The following is a 20,847-nucleotide window of genomic DNA, read 5'->3' on the forward strand; positions in this document are numbered from 1 at the left end:
ACCAAGAAAAATAATGAACATGAATAAATATGTAGAGCCCATGTAGCAGACAGATTCAGGTTCGTTGAGATGAACTTCCAGACCAGGCACAGTAATGGAGGAAGGGATGTTTATTGAAGCCTACAGATCCAGAGGAAGTTTCATAATGGCAGAAGAAGCTGGCCTGCCTTCATAGGTCCAAGTGGAGAGAGAAAAGTACAAGCCTAAAGGTCAAAAGCCACAGCACACTTCAGGAACTCCAGCTAGGCACACTTTGCATATCTTTAGATTGAAATCTGAAACCCATCACCACAACTTAAGATCCACCCAGTGACATTGCCTCCAGCAGGTGGCTACAGATGTAAACTACAAACAAACAACTGAATATATTGGGGGCCACCTATTCTATTCAAACCACCACATTCCACCCCTGGCCCCCACCAGCACACACTGCAAATTGTACTCTGTTCAATTTCAAAGGTTCCCACTGTCTTGACCAATTTAAGATACTAAGACCTGTAAAATCAAAGAAGTTAAACATTTCTAACATATAAAGGCACAGAGTAAACATTTTTAACTAGTATAAGGCACAGCAAGGAGAGACTAAAACAATGCAAACTTAACCACCATCAAACAAACATCAAACTTCTGTAGTTCAAGTTCAACATAACCAGAGACTGAAAGTCTCTAGATTTTCCAATTCTGCCCCTCCAGTTGGGCAGAGTAGCAGGGGAACCCTTCTGTCCCAGGCCAACAGTGCACTCCATGGTAGCCCTTGCACAATCCTGGTATATCCAAAGCTTCTTGAGGTCTTCATGCAAACCACAGTCCATCTTCCAAAGGCTCTTTCAGCCTATCAGGGCATCAGGCACTACCTCATGCCATATCTCAGTGGCAGCTCCTTGAAGCATGTGCAATTCATGACCACTCCTCGTATTTTTCATGCTTCTGAAACCAATACCAGGTGTACAGGACACAGCCATATTCTTAATTCACAGACAAAATAAATCATAACCTTGAAAAGTAGGTTCCTTCTCCAGTCAACTCTTTCCAAAAGTGTTTGCATTTCTATGATAATCTTTCCTCAGGCATAGCTTTCATGTAAAGCAATTGGGCCATCTTCCTTAAGATTGCTAATATGTTGACAATAGCAGCTTTAGTAATCTAAAGCCAGTCTCTGTGCCAGTAAATTTAACTTGCTTAAAGTTTTCCAGCTTAAAATCTTAAATCTCTCAGTCCAATATCTCTAGTCAAGCACATCAGTCCATTATAAATTTAACCTTGATCAAACTCTCTGGGCCTGGGCAGTAGGATGCAGCCAGCCCTTATGCCAGTAGCCTAGTTCCAACAAAGTCCTCTGCAGTCTTTCCTTCCCCTTAGAAAGCTCATAAGCCAAGTCTTGAAGTTCAATGCTGTCTGCACTTAGCACTCTCAGAACCTGATCAGAATAGTCCATAAAACTTGGCTTACCACTCCAGAAGACATCTTCAGTTGCAAGCAATAAGTCCATGCCTATTCCTCCAAAACAAAGGTTCCAAAAGATCAACATCCGCATAGTCAGGTTCATCTCACCCCCACTCCTGGTACCAGGTTTTGTAGCAGACAGATTCAGGTTTGCTGAGATGAACTTCCAGACCAGCACAGTTATGGAGGAAGGGATATTTATTGAAGCCTACAGATCCAGGGGAAGTTCCATAATGGCAGAAGAAGCTGGCCTGCCTTCACAAGTCCAGGCAGAGAGAGAGAAGTACAAGCCTAAAGGTCAAAAGCCAAAGCACACTTCAGGAACTCCAGCGAGGCACACTTTGTATATCTCTAGGTTGAAATCTGAAACCCATCACCACAACTTAAGATCCACCCAGTGACATTGCCTCCAGCAGGTGGCTACAGATGTAAACCACAAACAAACAACTGAATATATTGGGGGCCACCTATACTATTCAAACCACTACAGCCCATGTATACTCACCTACTTCACAGTTTCAGCTTCTTTATTAAGTTTGTATTTTGTGAGAACATAGTAGAACACATTTCAGGGGCAGAGTTTTAAAGGATTTTTGTTTTTGTTTTTGGCTTTGGTTTGTCAAGGAAGGATTTCACTCTAGTCCAGGCTGACCTGGAATTCACTATGTAGTCTCAGGGTGGCCTTGAACTCATTGGCAATCCTCCTATCTTTGCCTCCCAAGTGCTGGGATTAAAGGCATGCGCCACCATGCCAGGTTCCTAAAGCTTATTTTAAAAATTAATACTAGTATTTAAAAATTTCTTATTTAAAGAGGTACCAGATAGAGCATCATTCTGTTGTTTAAATACTTTTTAACTTATTTTTATTTATTTATTTATTATACACAGGAAGAGAGAGAGACAGAGACAGAGACAGAGAATGGGTACACCAGGGCCTCTCACCACTGCAAATGAACTCCAGATATATGCACCACCATGTATATTTGGCTTACATGGGACCTGGAGAATTGAATCTGGGTCCTCAGTCTCTGTAGGCATGCACCTTAACCACTAAGTCATCTCTCCAGGCCTTAATTTTTTATAAAATGTTTTAAAATGATCTTCTAAATAGATTACAGTTATCCTGCCCAGTAAGCACTACACTTACTGTGCATATTTATATATTAATGCTACTCTCACTTTTGGTTAGAAAAGCTTCTCTTTTCAAATGGCAGAGACCACTGGGATGACCCAAAAGGCAACATAGTGCTGAGAAGAAGTGACAGAGGAGTATTCAGCACTGAAACATCTCTATCACACCTTCCAAGGCTCAGGGTCCATTGTGGAAGAGGTGGTGGAAAGAATGTAAGAGCCAAAGGAATACAACTATCCATAGAGAAATTGCCCTCAATATCCATGACCTTGCAATGTCTAGTGCTACCTTCACAAGACCCTCATAATAGGAGAAAAAGGCAAAGATATCAAAATAAAAGAAAAATTAACAGAGAGGGAGGGGTATTATGGAGAGTGGAGTTGTGATGGGGAACGTGGGGGGAGGAATTATCATGGTTAATGTCTGTGAAGACAGAAGTTGTCAATAATAAAATTATACATTAAAAAATTAAAAAAATAGATTAAAGTTATCTAATATTAGTAAAATTTAGTTTTAGGGAAGTTATCTAGGTTGAAATTTGTAATGATGTAAGCATGGAGGCATTTAATAAATTACCCTTTTGGGGGATGTTGCATTTCATTAGAAATATAATTTTTCCAAAGTCTATGTCCTGTATCTCTTCACATGACTAAGTCTGAGAGCAATGAAAACCTCCAGTGATAAAAGCCAAATAGAGCAGTACAACACATCAGAAAGCAAGTGTTCCTATGTATTTGCATATTAGTGTGAGCAGCACCTGGAACTTGTGAAAACAAGAAGCTGTATTAACGTCATAAGCTCCTTGTGGCATGTCAGAAGGATCTTATGACTTCACTTTGAAGTAGTGCTGTTTCCTCTAGAGCATTTTACAATGTAAACTACTCACAGAGGAGTTGAAGATGTAGTGTTTTGTTTGTTTTGTCTTGATGTCTATTTTTTTACTGGAGAGTGAATATTTCAGTTGCTTAAGCAGTGAGCTATAATCTTACCCACATTTATAAACAATTTTACATGAATAACCTCAGTTAGATATCTTCTCTACCTCAGCTCCTAGAAAAACCTATCCATTTTCTACCAATACAAATGACAACCATTTTTCTATGATTATTAATGGTGGTCTTTTGTTTTTAAATATTTTAAACTAATAAAATTTACTGTGTATACTTTATTCAGAATTGTGTTACAGGTGTTTTTAAAAAATATTTTATTTATTGACTTATTTATTTATTTGAGAGACAGAGGCAGAGAGAGAAAGAAAGAGAAAGAGAACGGGCACACCAGGTCCTCCAGCCACTGCAAACGAACTCCAGATGCATACGCCACCTTGTGCTTACATAGTTCCTGAAGAATTGAACTGGGGTCCTTTGGCTTTGCAGGTAAGTGCCTTAACCATTAAGCCATCTCTCCAGCCCTATTACAAGTGTTTTTAATTGTGTTGTTTTGTTTTTAGTCCTTAAGTGCCATGCCAGTTCTTTATATATAAAGTTCTCTCAAAATACTCACCAGAGAATAAGGCTGTGAGTGGACAGTTAAGAGTGATTGGTACATGGCGTCCTAGGAAATAATTTATTTTGCATAAGCATATGGTTAGATCATTTTGTGCATATGCAACCTGGATTGGGTATCAAGTATAATGTGTGTTCAGTGCTGGTACATTTAGTTTATAAATTTGTTTTGTTTGGGCTTTTATTATATAGAGTGCTGCCTTAATCACTGTAATGTAATCTGTATTTGTATAATATTTTTATATTCAAATCTTTAAATAAAATGTTTAATACCCATTTAAAAAAAAAGAAAGGCAGGTGACAAGAAAAGAGAAATATAGCCAGTACAGAGAAGGTGAGGTAGGTAATCTATAAGGAAGGGATGGTGGTTACCTGCTCTCTCAGCTCTGCCACATCACGTTCTTGAACATGAATAACACCTTGGATCCCAAAGCTACCTCATAATGGGAGAGCAGTAGCTTGTGCTGGGGATTTGCTCAGTTGTTACAGTGCTCGCCTAGCATGCACAAATGGGATTAGATCCTTGGCACTACATAAACTGGGTGTGGGGAAGAAAGGAGAGGGGAAGGAAGGAAAGAACAGAAGCTTCTGGCTGGCCCCTGCACTTTGTTTCTCCTCCAAACCAAGTTTTCAGACACAGACTTATATTCAAAAACATCCAATATCTCCACTTACAGGATCATAGATAGAAATCAATCTAACACTTCAGCTTGGGAATCAGAACCTTCCAAAATATTCCCTAGCTTCCCTTCCCAGCCTTCTGTTACAGTCCTCCCTTGCTAGCTCCATCTTACCTTTGCCACCAAGCTCCCTATAACCTTGCAGTCTCCTTCCAGCTGCCCTCCTCGCTTCTTCGTCACTCTCTTGTCTTACTTTAAAGATCCAGTTCAAATTTTATCTCCCCTCTAAGTCATATCAGAGCCTTTCCTCTCCAGTTATCACTGCTCTCTCTCAACCAAGCTGTAGTCATATATCCCATTATACAATTTAAATAAACTTGTACTTAGTCATTGCTCAAAAAAAAAAAAAAAATAAGCTGGGCATGGTGGCGCACACCTTTAATCCCAATACTCGGGAGGCAGAGGTAGGAGGATCGCCGTGAGTTCAAGGCCACCCTGAGACTACAGAGTTAATTCCAGGTCAGCCTGGACCAGAGTGAGACCCTACCTCGAAAAACCAAAAAAAAAAAAAAAAAAAAGAAAAAGAAAAGAAAAAAAAAACACCTTTATGTGTGTGTTCCTGTGTGAGTGTAGGCATGTGTGTGCCACAGTGCATGTGGAAGTTGGAAAGACAGCCTCAGGTGTCAGTCTTGTATTCCACCTTGTTTCTTTTCTTTTCTTTTCTTTTCTTTTCTTTTCTTTCTTTCTTTTTCTTTCTTTCTTTCCTTCTATCTTTCTTTCCTTCTTTCTTTCTCTCTTTCTTTCTTTCTTTCTTTTTTTTTAAATTTTTTTTTTAATTTATTTATTTGAGAGCGACAGACAGAGAGAGAAAGACAGATAGAGGGAGAGAGAGAGAATGGGCGTGCCAGGGCTTCCAGCCTCTGCAAACGAACTCCAGACGCGTGCGCCCCCTTGTGCATCTGGCTAACGTGGGACCTGGGGAACCGAGCCTCGAACCGGGGTCCTTAGGCTTCACAGGCAAGCGCTTAACCGCTAAGCCATCTCTCCAGCCCACTTTCTTTCTTTCTTTCTTTCCTTCTTTCTTTCTTTCTTTCTTTCTTTCTTTCTTTCTTTCTTTCTTTCTTTCTTTCTTTCTTTCTTTCTCTTCTTCTTTTCTTCAAGGCATGGTCTCACTTCTAGCCCAGACTGACCCAGAATTCACAATGTAGTTGAAAGAACTAAATTGATGCCATGATAGGCTTCAGCAAAACATCTCCCAGACTAGGCCTAAAATTAGAACAAAGGGCCATTATAAGTGACTGTCCTGGCTGGAGAAAAGTTGAGTCGCTTCCTGGAAATTCAAGACTTGCTTGTCCCAACCAATCAAGGATGTACAGATGTAATTGTAGACTAATCATAATAAGTGTTACCTCACCTACTCAGAATTCCCCTTAAAATCCAGGCTCAAGGATCTTATAGAACCAATCAAATGCAACCCTTGTTCAAATTAGCCAATCAAACTGTAGAACTAATTGCCCCTCCAAACCTTCACCATTTTGTATGAGTGGTCAATCCCCACATGCTGGCTGATTCTGCAGAGTAAACGCTCTTTGCTTTTATATACTCCACTCTCCATAATACCCCTCCCTCTCTGTTAATGGAACCTTACAATTGGGGACTCATCCAGGATTGCTGAGAAGCCCTTCCCCCCCTCCAATCAATAGTAGAGTGTTATCTGGAGGGCATTTAGTTCTCTACCTATTGGTGAGTTGGATGCCTCTTTGTGTGTCTCTTGTCTGCTTTGTTTCATTTTTAGCAAATCTGGCATCTGGACACATCTGGAGGTGAAGCTGATGAGCCACTCACTAATTACCTCAGGGCAGGGGGGTCCTGAGGATGCTTCAGACCCCCTTCTGGTGGAGCTGGAAAGCTCTGAACTGGTAGAGCCTGAAAACTTCAGTCTGACTCTGGTTTTGATAAAAGGAGATGGGTCATGCCCATCTGGCAGAGCCTATTCATGGGACAGGCCACCAACTGCAGCATTTGAGTGTCTTTTTCATTCGTTTTTATGTCCGTATATCTTTGTGCTGTTTGTCCTTTTCTGGTTTCTAGAAAATATTGTACAGAAGTATTATGGGACAGACAACTAGTTCCACCCCTTTGGATCTAGTCCAGTCACATTTTAAGGACTTCCGACAAATGGCAGAGAATTTGGGTCTGACAGTGCGGTCAGGAAAACTAGCCATCTTTTTCAGGAATGAATGGCCAACTTTCCATGTAGGATGTACTTTTCATCTCCCTAATATTTACCAGGTCAAAAGTATTGTGTGTGGGAATCCCGGACACCTGACCAGGTCCCATACATTACAGCTTGGCAATATCTAGTAGAAAACCCCCTCCCCGGCTAACCCCATTTTGCCACCAGCTCCATCCATACTGCCTATCAGGGAACCAAAACTGCCAGAGGATCATAAGCCTGCAGTGCTGCCCCCTTCTGCCCCTGAGGAAGAACTCTACCTGCCTCTCTATGTATCTGTCCTCGTACCACAATTGAGAGCTGCTGATCAGGGCCCTGGGGAAGAAGGAGAAAACATGATCAGTCCTCCCCACACGGAGCCCGAGCCACAAGACAGGCAGAATCCACTGTGGTCTCACTGCCTTTGGGAGCAACAACCCCTTCCCCCTCCCCCCTATGAGGACAGCCAACAGCTCATGACTCATATTTCTTATTCTACCAGTGACCTGTATAATTGGAAGATGCAGAATCCAAAATTTTCAGAGAAACCCTCAGCCCTCTTAGACTTGTTAGATTCTATAATAATAACTCACCAGCCCACTTGGGACTATTGTTAGCAGCTTTGGTAGGTTCTCTTTACAACAGCGGAAAGAGAATGAATTCTAGTCGCCACTTGCAAGCTAGTTCCTGGACCTAACAGCCAACCCACAGCCATGCAGGCCATCATAGATGTGGCTTTTCCCCTGCCCTGCCCTGACTGGGACCCTAACAGCCTTTTTAGAGAGGCTACTAGCAGCCTGGAATACTCCTCTCCTGCCAGTAAAAAAGCCCCACTCCCAATTAATACTGGCCTGTACAGGATCTGAGGGAAATTAATAAATGGGTGGAAGACATCCACCCCATGGTGCAGAACCTGTACACTCTACTAAGCACCCTGTCACCTGAGTGCAATGTGTACATGGTACTGGACCACAAGGACACATTCTTCAATCTGCCACTGGCCCCAGCCAGTTAACCTCTCTCTATTCACCTTTGAATGGAGCAATCCAGAACATGGATTCAACAGACAGTTGACTTGGACCAGACTGCCACAAGGATTTAAAAACTCACCCATCATCTTTAATGAGGCATTCCATGATGATCTGGGTAAGTACTTCCAGGCCCATCCCCAAATAACCCTCTTGCAGTATGTAGATGACCTTCTTATAGCAGCCTCAGATGAAGAAGCCAGCTGCTGAGCCACAGAGGCCTTGCTGAGAGAATTGGACCACAGGGGTATCGAATTAGCCAGAAAGGCGCAGCTCTGCCAGAGGGAAGTAATGTACCTTGGGTACATACTCAAGGGGGGACACCTGTTGACTCAAGCCCACCAAGAGATAATCCTCAACATTCCCTACCCCAGAACCCAGCAACAGGTATGTGAGTTTTTGGGGTTGGCAGGATTTTGTAGACTCTGGATACCCAGATTTACAGAGATTGCCAAGCCTCTCTATGAGGCCACAAGGAGACAAAAAAATTCCCTTGAATGAACCCCAGAAATGGAAATGGCCTTTCTCCAGTTAAAAAAGGCCCCTCTTGAAGCCCTGGCATTAGCTTTGCCAGACATCCACAACTCTTTCCAGCTTTACATTGATGAGAACAAAGGCACAGCTAAAGGGGTACTGACTCAAACTCTCGGCCTTTGGAAAAGGCCAATTGCTTACCTATCAAAGAAATTAGACTCAGTGGCAACGGGATGGCCCCCATGCCTCCGAATAATAGTAGCCACCACTTTATTGGTCAAAGACTGAGATAAACTGACTTTGGGCCAAACACTGAGAGTGACTACTCCTCATGCTATTGAAGGAGGGCTAAAGCAGCCCCTGACAGGTGGCTAACTAATGCCAGACTGATTCATTATCAGGCTCTTCTCAACCCTCACAGGTTCAATTTGCCTTCACTCAGGCCCTCAATCCCGCAACGCTGTTACCTGACCCAGATCTAGACAGTCCCATACATGACTACTCAGAGATCTTGAGCAGTTTACAAGGGATCCAACCAGATCTCAAAGACGTTCCCCTTAAAGGTGCAGAGCTGACCTGGTATACAGATGGAAGCAGCTTCCTTAAGGGTGGTGTTTGGTATGCAGGAGCTGCAGTGACAATGGAAGAAACAACTGTATGGTCAGAAGCCCTCCCTCCAGGTACGTCTCACCAGACAGCTGAACTGACAGCCCTGACCAAGGCCTTACAGATGGGCCAAGGAAAGAAACTTAATATCTATAGTGACAACCATTATGTTTTTGCAATGGTACATGTTCATGGGGCCATTTATAAAGAAAGGAGAGTATTGACAGCAGAAGGAAAAACCATTAAAAATAAACAGAAAATTCTGGACCTCTTGCAGGTTATATGGCTCCCCAGAGAGATAGCAATCATACACTGCCCTGGTCACCAGAAAGGGGAGGATCCTATTTCCAAAGGGGACAACAGGGCTGACAACACAGCTCAAGAGGCAGCCCTCCAAGTCTCTACTACCATAGTGGCAAAATTACCTCCAATGGTGGCTCCCACCTTGCCAGAAATGCCAAACTACACTGATTCAGAACTATGGAGGATTGAGACCTGCACAGCAGCCTATAAAAAACAAGGATGGTGTAAGACTCCTGATGGGAGGCTTATCCTCCCATCGGACTTTGCTAGCCAATTCATGAGACAAATACATTAGAGTACTCATCTAAGACAACAGAAGATTGAGGACTTACTTAGATGGGCCTACCTTGAAGTTTTTGACTTGAGACAAAAAACAACAGAAGCCATGTCTGCCACCTAATAAATGCAAAAAGCAGAGTTTCTCAGTCAGGAACTAGGGAAAGGAGGACCCAACCAGGAATAAATTGGGAAATTGACTGTACATCAAATAAAACCTGGTTTGTATGGGTACAGGTATTTACTAGTATTTATAGACATCTTTTCAGAATGGACTGAAGCCTTTCCAACCAAGAATAAGACAGCTTCAACTGTGGCTACAAGACTATTAGATGACATCATTCCAAGGTATGGTTTACTTGTTCTTTTGGGATCAGACAATGGGCCTGCCTTCATCTTGCAGGTAACCCCAGGCTGTAGTTAAAATTGTGGGGACTAATTGGGAGCTTCATTCTGTGTATCATCCCCAGAGTTCAGGACAGGTAGAAAGAATGAATCGAGCCTTAAATGAGAGCCTAACAAAATTAACCCTTGAAACTGGCGGTGACTGGGTATCTCTCCTTCCCTTTGCCCTTTTCCAAGCTCGAAACTCCCCCTACACCATGGGGCTGACTCCCTTTGAAATCATGTATGCAAGACCCCCACCCTTGTTACCTAATATGAAAGCAAAACTGTTAACTGAGTTTGATGCCAAGAGATTCCGCTCCTCCTTACAAGCTTTATTCCAGGTACAAGAACAACTTTGGCCTCAGCTACAGGCCATTTATGAGAAGACACCTTCACCCACACCCCATGGATTCAAGCTGGGAGATCTAGCGCTCATCAAGAGACACTGGAGAGAGACTCTTGAACCTGGCTGGAAAGGAGACCTACACTGTGATCCTGACCACTCCAACTGCAATCAGAGTGGATGGAGTTCCTACCTGGATACACCACTTTCACATGAAGCCTCTCGACCCACAGGTAAACCACCCCAACAACTGCACCCAGGAAGACAAACCTGGACTGTGGCATGCTGTTGCACATCCACAAGACCTAACTGTACTCCTGGGCCACTACAGGAATTCTGTCAACCCCAATGAGAGGCCCACCACAATGTTTGTGGGGAAAGTTCCCAATCCTTACCCTAAAATCTGCCCCTGGGAAAGGACTATATGTACTAGGTGCAGGAGGAAAACTGGATAACTTTCCCCAATTCAAACATCTCTGTCATCACACTCTTACTGCAGACACTGGTAACTTCTGTCTGGTGCCCCCTAACGGAACTTGGTTTGAATGCACAATGGGACTAACTCCTTATATTCATCTGCAGTTCCTTCAAAACACTACCAGTCTATGTATCATAGTTACTCTGTTTCCTTAGGTTTACTACCTCCCCTTTGATGATTATATAGAAACCCTAGAATATTATCATTATAGATGGAAACATGATTTTGGAATATCAGCAATCCTTCTTACAACTTTGATAGGGACTGGTGTAGCTGCAGGGATTGGTACTGGTACTATGGCCCTAATTAAAGCAGACCAGACTTATCAGGCCTTAACTAACCTAATAAGATTCTGATCTTGCCCAGTTAGAAAAGTCAGTCTGTCAGTTAGAACAGTCCCTGGATTCACTGGCTGCGGTGGTACTACAAAACAGAAGGGGACTAGACTTACTTTTACTACAGCAAGGGGACTCTGTTAGGCTTTAGGAAAGCAATGTTGTTTCTATGTCAACAATTCAGGTGTTATTAGGGATAGCCTGGCTATAGTCCAGAAGAGACTAGTACAAAAGGCCAAAATTAGACAAGAAAATCAAAGCTGGTATGAGTCACTATTCAACTGGTCCCCCTGGCTAACAACCATGATCTCCTCCCTAACAAGCCCACTTATTCTCCTGTTGCTCACTTTTACTTGCAGACCATATATCATCAATGTATTAATCAAATTTGTTAAAGAATGCTTAGCCACAGTACAACTAGTGGTCCTAAGGCAACAATATCAACCTCTGGAAACATCTCAAGGATTTGAGATGAGACCGTACTCAAGGGGGGAATGAAAGAACTAAATTGACACCATGATAGGCTTCAGCAAAACACCTCCCAGGCTAGGCCTAAAATTAGAACAAAGGGCCATTGATCAGTGACTGTCTTGGCAGGAGAAAAGCTGAGTCACTTCCTGGAAACTCAAGGCCTCTTGGCCCCAACCAATCAAGGATGTACAGATGTAATTGTAGACCAGTCATAATAAGGGTTACCTCACCTACTCAGAATTCCTCTTAAAACCCAGGCTTGAATATCTTAGAACCAATCAAATGCAACCCTTGTTCAAATTAGCCAATCAAACTAGAACTAATTGCCCCCCCAAACCTTCCTTAATTATGCTTAAAGGAACCTGCAAGCTCCTCTCAGGGTTGACATTTTGTATTAATGGTCGACCCCTACATGCTGGCTGATTCTGCAGAATAAACGCTCTTTGCTTTTATATATTATTTGAATCTGGGGTCTTTCTTCAATGATTCCTGGACCCTTACATAGTCCCAGGCTGGCCTCTAACTCATGGTGATCCTCCTACCTCTGCTTCCCTAGTGCTGGGATTTTGGCAGTCTCACTCTAGTCTAGGTTGACCTGGAATTCACTGTGTAGTCTCAGGGTGGCCTTGCACTCACAGCAATCCTCCTATTTCTGCCTCCCAAGTACTGGGATTAAAGGCATGCGCCACCACACCCAGCTTCCACTTTGTTTTTGAGGTAAGGGTCTCATGGCTATCCTCCTATTTCAGCCTCCTGAGTGCTGGAATTAAAAGTGTGCATCACCATGCCCTGAAAGAGGTCAAGTCTCTTATTCATCTCTTGTAGACCAGCTAGCTGTAAATTCTAGGGATTCTCCAGTCTCTGCCTCCCATCTTGCTATAAGAACATTGGGATATTGCATACAGTTGCCTATGGCTTTGCATGGGTTCCAGGAATCCAGACTCAAAGCTCATTCCCCCACCCCACCCCAAAACCCCTTCCTCAGTCCCATCATTCATTTTTCTTTTTTTTACTGCCCTTTCAATTGATGAGGCATAATGAAAGAGCACTGTGCTACAGTAGAGCCACTCAAATCCCAATTTTCACTCTGCCACTGTCTGGAAGTTTCGTTTTGGAGAAGCCATTTGTCATTTAACCTCAATGGGCTTCCATAAGGCAATACTTTTTAAGACACGACTTACAAACTGGAATTTATTTTTGGTGCTAGGGACTGAGTCTGTTGGGAGCTGTAGCTGCTCTTTGACCATGGGAACTGCAGCTGGTCTTGGATCTCCAGGCACAGAGGCCTTATTGTACAGCCTTGGTAAATCATACTTCAGACACAGAGGCATTAACGGCCTTGGTGGAGCAGACTTCAGATATGAAGGCATTGTTTTGAGAAAGTTTCATTTTCTGTATATAAGCTTGTGTCTGCCTGAATAAACTTGAGCCTTGATCAGAACTTGTCTTAGCTCCATTCCTTGTGTTCTTGTCTCAGATTCCTTCCCACTCCCTCCTTTGGGGTCTGTTTGACTCTCGTGCCACAAGCCAGCACAGCATGGCGCCCAGAACATGGACCTGAGTACGAGGGGCTTCAGTGAGGAATGCCAACATCAACCCAGGATCCGCGGAAGAAAGAAAAACTAAAAAGAAGACTGTAGTCGCCCACTCAGTCTTCAGGAATAAGGTAAGTTGGTGCATTATGGGACAAGCAAAGAGTAAAAAGGAGCTAATTGCTGTAGTAAAAGATATTTTAAAAGCACAAGGAATTGGGATTGCTTCAAATTCTTCAAGCAAATTTTTTGATTTTGTTAATAAAATGAGCCCTTGGTTTATAGAGCAGGGAAAATTCTAACAGCAGATGATTGGAAATCTCTAGGCAAAGCTTGTTTATCAGGAGGATTTGTTCTTTTTGTTTGTGTGTGTGTGCATATATGTGTGTGTTCATTGTGCTTGCTAGTTATGTCGTGTTTGTGACTGGTTGTAACTAAAGAGATGAGATGGACACAGGTAACACCCCTTTCTCTTCTAGAGAACCATTTCAAGGAAATCAAAAACCTGAGCATAGAAATTAAAAAGGAAAAGTTAAATGTCTTTTGCAGGAGTGAATTCACCAGATATTTGTTCTAGGTCAACTTCACCTTATATAGAGGATTATTAAAAACAACAGAACTCCCTCTGAAGAGGTAACTTATACTTTGTCAGATATTAAAAAAAATAATAAAGATTGTAATGTCCTGTTACTTAAAAGGAGGAGGCAACTGACCTGACTTCTGACAGCCTGCCTCAAGATAACAACACAATTTGCCTTAGTTACTCCTAATAAAATAATTTCCAAGTATGTTATTGGTATTAATGACATAAAATTGTATTAAGAGTACATTCTTTGAAACTACTTAGTAGCAGAGGCCAGTAAGTTAAAAAGGAGACAAAGGGAAGAGAAAGGAAGGGAGGAGGATACTTAATAGGTTGATATTGTATATATGTAATTACAATGATTGTAATGGGGAGGTGATATGATGGAGAATAGAATTTCAAATGGGAAAGTGTGGGGGTGGGGAGGGAGGGAATTACCATGGGATATATTTTATAATCATGGAAAATGTTAATAAAAATAAAATAAATTAAAAAAAGAGTATATTCTTTTTAGTAATAGGATTAATCAATTTGGTGTAATTTTTTAATAGCCTTATAAGAAAGATGGTTAAGATGGGGTGAGATAAATTGAAGGAACTGGGAAGGAATTTTTCAATGTTGGGACATAGAGTGCTTGTTAAAAATGCCTTTTGGAGCCGGGCGTGGTGGCGCATGCCTTTAATCCCAGCACTCGGGAGGCAGAGGTAGGAGGATTGCCAAGAGTTCGAGGCCACCCTGAGACTACAGAGTTAATTCCAGGTCAGCCTGGACCAGAGTGAGACCCTACCTCAAAAAATAAAAAAAAAAAATAAATAAATAAAATAAATAAATAAATAAAATTTAAATTTAAAAAAAATACCTTTTGGGCCGGGCGTGGTGGCACACGCCTTTAATTCCAGCACTCGGGAGGCAGAGGTAGGAGGATCACCATGAGTTCAAGGCCACCCTGAGACTACAGAGTTAATTCCAGGTCAACCTGGACCAGAGTGAGACCCTACCTCGAAAAACAAACAAACAAACAAAATGCCTTTTGAGTGGTACTTAGATCAGAATGTTAAAGTATGTAAATAAAGGTGTGCGGATGTAAAAGAAAATTTCAGGCTAAATATAAACATGCCTGAAGTTAAAGGTTTTTAAAATGTTTACAAACTCTTAAGGAAAAAAAACTAATTTCCAGGCTAAAATATGTTGGGATAGCTTGCTTAAGCTTTATCAAATTTAAGTCATGGGTAAAACATAAAATTGTTTTATATTAATAAAAATTTCTGTGGTACATAAAATCAATAGCTATCAAGTTTAAGCCAAAATCATTGGTTGTCAAATAATGTTTTTTCTTTCAAAAAGATTTATCAAGGGTTATATTATTATTTAGCTAGCTGTTTCGACTCAGAAAAGAGCAGCTACAGCTCCTGACATGAGTCCAAGATTTTGGTGGACCTATCACTGGGCTGCATCCTGAACTCTCACACTGTGATTCTGATAAATCATTTCCTTGGTGAGTGGAAGCGTCAGAAATCAGAAACCAGAAATCATGTCGTCCTGATGTAGCCTGTGACCACACATGGTTTGATCCCACCCCATATCTTCAAGAATCTTTTCATCCTCCTCCAGCCACAGTAGTGTTCTTTGAAGTTCCTACAACACAGCAACTGTGATTGCACTCTTATTATTTCCTCTACCTAGAATGTTCTTTCCTCAGCAAATAATTCCCTTCTCTGTGACCTTTTGACCTCTCCTTAAATATCATCTTCTCATGGAGACTTCCTTTCACCACTGCTTTAAAAAGAGAAGTTGTGGAGAGGGCTGGAGAGATGGCTTAGTGGTTAAGCGCTTGACTGTGAAGCCTAAAGACCCCAGTTCCAGGCTCAATTCCCCAGTACCCTCGTACGCCAGATGCACAAGGAGGCACATACATCTGGAGTTCATTTGCATTGGCTGGAGGCCCTGGCATGCCCATTCTCTATCTATCTGCCTCTTTCTCTCTCTGTCTGTCGCTCTCAAATAAATAAATAAAAATAATCAAAAAATTAATAAAAACAGAAGTCTTGTTTATGTATTACATTTGACAGATAAATTCTTGGTTGCCTTTACCCTTCTCAAATAAGCTGTATTTTGGTGTTGACTATTGTTGCCTTTGACATTTCCTGATATTTAGGGCCTCTGTCTTTTCCTTAAGTCATTATTGGGGGCAAGGACTGACTGGCCCCAACCTGACTTGGAACCTGTTTCAGACTAGAAATCTCAATCTCCAGGTTGACAGAATTAAGGGTGTGGGACAACATACACCCTTAGGGACTTTGGCTTTACTAGATTATCTGTTTAGTTTAATCCCCATGCTTGTATAAATACTCTGTGTTGGTTTTGATTGAATGTCTATACTGCTTAGTTAAATTTTAGAATTTGCCGGTAATTTCATTCACCCAATTTACTACAACACTTGAATATCAGGCAAACTCAACACCTAGGGTCACTTCTGCTATTTCTCTTGGAGTATAAAAGCTACACCTGACCTTAAACTCATACACTGAAGATATATAAAGTTGAAATTATGCAGCTAAGAACACTGCAGATAATTAGAAAACACAAGCATCAAATTAACTCAAGATGCAAAAATATCTTCATTATAATACAAGAAACACAAAAAATCAAGATAATACAATCCCCCACAAATTATACATCCATCAGGAATGGCCTCTGATGAGACTGCTTTAGATGAAATACCTGAAAATATTTTTTAAAAATGATCATTTCTATACTCAAAGATATCAAGGAAGAAATCAAAGGAATAAAAGAAAACAACAGCAACAAAAAACTTGTGAAGGAATCCCAAGAGAACATAGGAAACTAACTTAATGAAATAAATAGGTCAATATAAAACATGAGTTTTGAAATAATGAAAAAATATCAATCAGACATACTAGAAATGAAAAACAAAGTCAAATACAAACCCCTCTAGAAAATCTCACTAGTAGAATGGATCAAGATGAGAACAAAATATGTAAACTAGACCAGGTAGCAGATCTAATACAGTCCAACAAAGAGAAGGACAAACTAATAGAAAGGCATGAATGGGAGTATCAAGATATTCAGGGCACTATGAAGAGATCAAACATAAGAATTCAGGGCATAATACATAATGTATAACAGGTATTTTCAACAAAATCATAGAAGAAAACTTCCCCAGGTAGGAAAAGTGATGCCAATACAGATACAGGAAGCCTGTAAAACACCAAACAGACAAAAACCAGGAAAGAACCTCTCACTGTCATATTATAATTAAACTACAAAACACACAAAGCAAGGAAAATATATTGAAAGCAGAGAGAAAAATCAAGTCATACAAAGGCAAGCCCATCAGGATCATAGCAAATTACTCAACACAAACCTTAAAAGCCAGAAGGGCTTGGAATAATGTATTCTAAGTTCTGAAAGATAAAAACTGTCAACTAAGATTATTTTATCCTGAGAAGTTATCCATTCAAATAGACAGAGAAATAAGGACATTCTACAACAAAAGTAGACTAAAGGAATATATGAAGACCAAACCAGCTCTATAGAAAATACTTAAAAGGGGCTAGAGTAATGGCTTAGCGATTAAGTCATTTGCCTGCAAAGCCAAAGGACCCATGTTCAATTCCACAGGACCCACATTAGCTAGATTCACAAGGGGGCATGTGTCTGGAGTTCATTTACAGTGGCTGGAGGCCCTGGCACATCCATTCTCTCTCGTTCTCTCTCTCTCTCCCTCCCTCCCTCTTTCTCTGTCAAATAAATAAATAAATAAATAAAAATAAAATATTTTAAAAAGAAAATACTTAAAAAGAACCTCCATGCTTAAGAGAAAGAAAAGCACACACATAAGGAACCTGGTAAAAACAAACCATACTCAAATACTACTTAACACAAGAGAGCAAAGGTAAAACTGTAGGAACTACAAAGCAAGAAAAGTGGCAAGAATAAATACACATATTTCAGTAACAACTCTTTTTTTTTTTTTTTTTTTTTTGGTTTTTCGAGGTAAGGTTTCACTCTAGCCCAGGCTGACCTGGAATTCACTATGGAGTCTCAGGGTGGCCTCGAACTCACAGCGATCCTCCTACCTCTGCCTCCCAAGTGATGGGATTAAAGGCGTGCGCCACCACGCCCAGCAGTAACAACTCTTAATATCAATGGCCTCAATACCCCAACCAAAAGACACAGGTTTGCAGACAGGGTTAAAAAGCATGATCCAGCCAGTGCAAGTGCCAGCAGGCACTAGAGACCTGGGGAAGGGAGCTCACAGCAGCCAGCACTGGCAACCACAACAGTGATCCAGTGACCCAGCCAGCCTACTTGAACCCACAGCGCACCAAAGAGGGAGCCAAGTAAGAGTGCAGAATAACTGAAACCAAAATCACCCCAAAAGGTAACTGGGATTACACCAGGTCAGTACCTTCCAAATAAGCCTGAATCGGAAGTGCTAATTGCACCTTCCGTATAAGGATAAATTATATATTAAATCTGATGGATGGTCAGATTTACCATTCTTTTTAAAAAATATTTATTTTATTTTTATTTATTTGAGAGTGACTGACAGAGAAAGAAAGAGGTAGAGAGAGAGAGAGAGAGAGAGAGAGAGAGAGAGAGAGAGAGAGAGAGAGAATGGGCACGCCAGGGCCTCCAGCCACTGCAGACGAACTCCAGACGCATGTGCCCCTTGTGCATCTGGCTAACATGGGTCCTGGGGAATCAAGCCTCGAACCGGGGTCCTTAGGCTTCACAGGCAATTGCTTAACCACTAAGCCATCTCTCCAGCCCAGATTTACCATTCTTTTTTTTTTTTTAATTTTTATTAACATTTTTCATGATTATAAAATATATCCCATGGTAATTCCCTCCCTCCCCACCCCCAGATTTACCATTCTTAAATAAGATATATTTTGGGCTTGTTATTTGTTGCCTCCTTATTTATAGTGGCTTTGTTTCCTCTTCTGTCATTCATTAGGGAAGGGTCTTACCTGGTCAGAAGCTGACTTGGAACCCTCAACAGACCAGAAATCTTAACCTTCTAGTTGACAGGATTAAGGGTGTGGGGCAACACACACACTAAGGGACTGTGACTTTGTTATAGGATCTAGTTGTCATAATACCTACTCTTGCATAAATACTCTGTGTTGTTTTTCATTGAATGTGTACATTGTTTAAATTTTAGAATCTGCCTGTATTTTGTTCCACTCAACCTACTTGAATACTCTCATAGCCAGATTAATGGGGGTGGAAAGGCATAAGTGAGGTCAGGGGAAGATATTAAGTAAAGGAAAGGTGGAGGGAGGGCTAATCAAAATCTAAGAGGGTATGAATAAGGCATATAGAAACCTACATTTTTGGAAAATGGAACACCCAGAAGCCATAGATTGTTACTAGAAAATTTTCACTGCCAGGGATGGTATACCTTCCAGTGAGTTTTTGGTCAGAGTGGTCCCTGATGTCCCAAATCATCACAGGCCATTGCCGATGCTCTTGGTTTCCCACCAGGAATAGAGGATAAGACCCTATTGCTGAAGATCCACATACTTGGGCTGCAAGGTCACTGAGACATCCTGCTGAAGCTGAGCTAAAAACTTTCTCCATGTAGACCTGCTGATAGAATGCTGGAAAAAGCTACATTGCATGCAGATCAAGGGGAAAGAGAGAAATCACCAGTGGAGATACTCAACAGTAGACACTGCAAGCTTTAAATTTGGCCACCCAGGCCAAATATGCCAATGGATGCAATAGTGGCATGTCTGTTATGGGGGAAACCAAGTGTTCTCTAATTGGATTTGAGGCCCACTCCATGGGTGGGAATTCATGCCTGATACTGAAAACCTATGACAGGGTAGTCATGAGCCCTAGGGGTGTAATGTCTGCTGCTGTTTGGCTAAACCTGTGTAGTATGCTCACCAAATTGCCTTGTAAGAACTTCACTTAATGTTCACACTCATATATTAATGCTACTCTCACTTTTGGCTAGAGAACCTTCTCTTTTCAGATGATGGTGACCTTTGGATGACTCAGAAGGCACCTTTGTGCTCAGACGTGACAGAGGAGTGCTCAGACTGAAATATCTCTATCACACCTTCCAAGGCTCAGGGTCCATTGTGGAAGGGAGGGGGTAAAGAATGTAAGAGCCGAGCTGGACGTGGTGGCTCTCGCCTTTAATCCCAGCACTCGGGAGGCAGAGGTAGGAGGATTGCTGTGAGTTCGAGGCCACCTGAGACTCCATGGTGAATTCCAGGTCAGCCTGGGCTAGAGTGAGACCCTACCTCAAAAAAAAAAAAAAAAAAAAAAAAAAAAAGAATGTAAGAGCCAAAGGATGGGTAGGATCCTTTACAAAGTGCTCCTCCAGACACAAAACTATACCTGACACCACCTACACAAGATCATCATAATAGGAGGAAAAGATGATGACATCAAAATAAAAGAGAAGCTGATTGGGAGGGGGAAAGGGCTATGATAAAGTGTGGTGTTTCAAAGGGGAAAGTGGGGAAAAGTAGGGAAATACCATGGGTTATTATCTTTAATTATGGAAGTTGTCAATAAAAAAGTAAATTAAAAAAATATATATGTAGAGAGAGAGACAGAAACTTCTCAATTATACTATATTTCCTAGTCTCCTTGCTCTTTCTTTATACTTCTCATATGTGATACTATGTTGTTTAGGTGTGAGTGGTTGCCTCTAGTAGATACTAATTCATTGAATGGAAGAATATTTGGCTCACTGCTGTCCTCTGTGATTGGTACAAAGCTAGTGCAAATGAGTTTATGCTGTGTAAACAAAGAGACTGGTGAAGATGTACTCTAAAAGAGATAAAGCTAAGGGCTGTGTATGAAGAGCCTTATGTGGACCAGTGAGGTTGGATTTTCCTGATGATGGGAGCAGATTGATCTGGGCAAGAAATTATGCTGGGAAGGGAATTAGATGCATGTAAGTGTGGACTATTTAGTTATCAGGTCATTGGGACTGTAGGGGGTAAGGAAGAAGAAGGCCTTGAACTTAGCAAGCGACAGTGAGAGGAGGCATGTAAATGAGTATGTTTCAAAAGACTTTTCAGTAGAGTTTAGGGCTGAGGATGCAGCTCAGAGATAGAATACTTC

Source organism: Jaculus jaculus, chromosome 6 (genome assembly GCF_020740685.1).
Source record: "Jaculus jaculus isolate mJacJac1 chromosome 6, mJacJac1.mat.Y.cur, whole genome shotgun sequence".
In the NCBI taxonomy this organism is placed as follows: Eukaryota; Metazoa; Chordata; class Mammalia; order Rodentia; family Dipodidae; genus Jaculus; species Jaculus jaculus.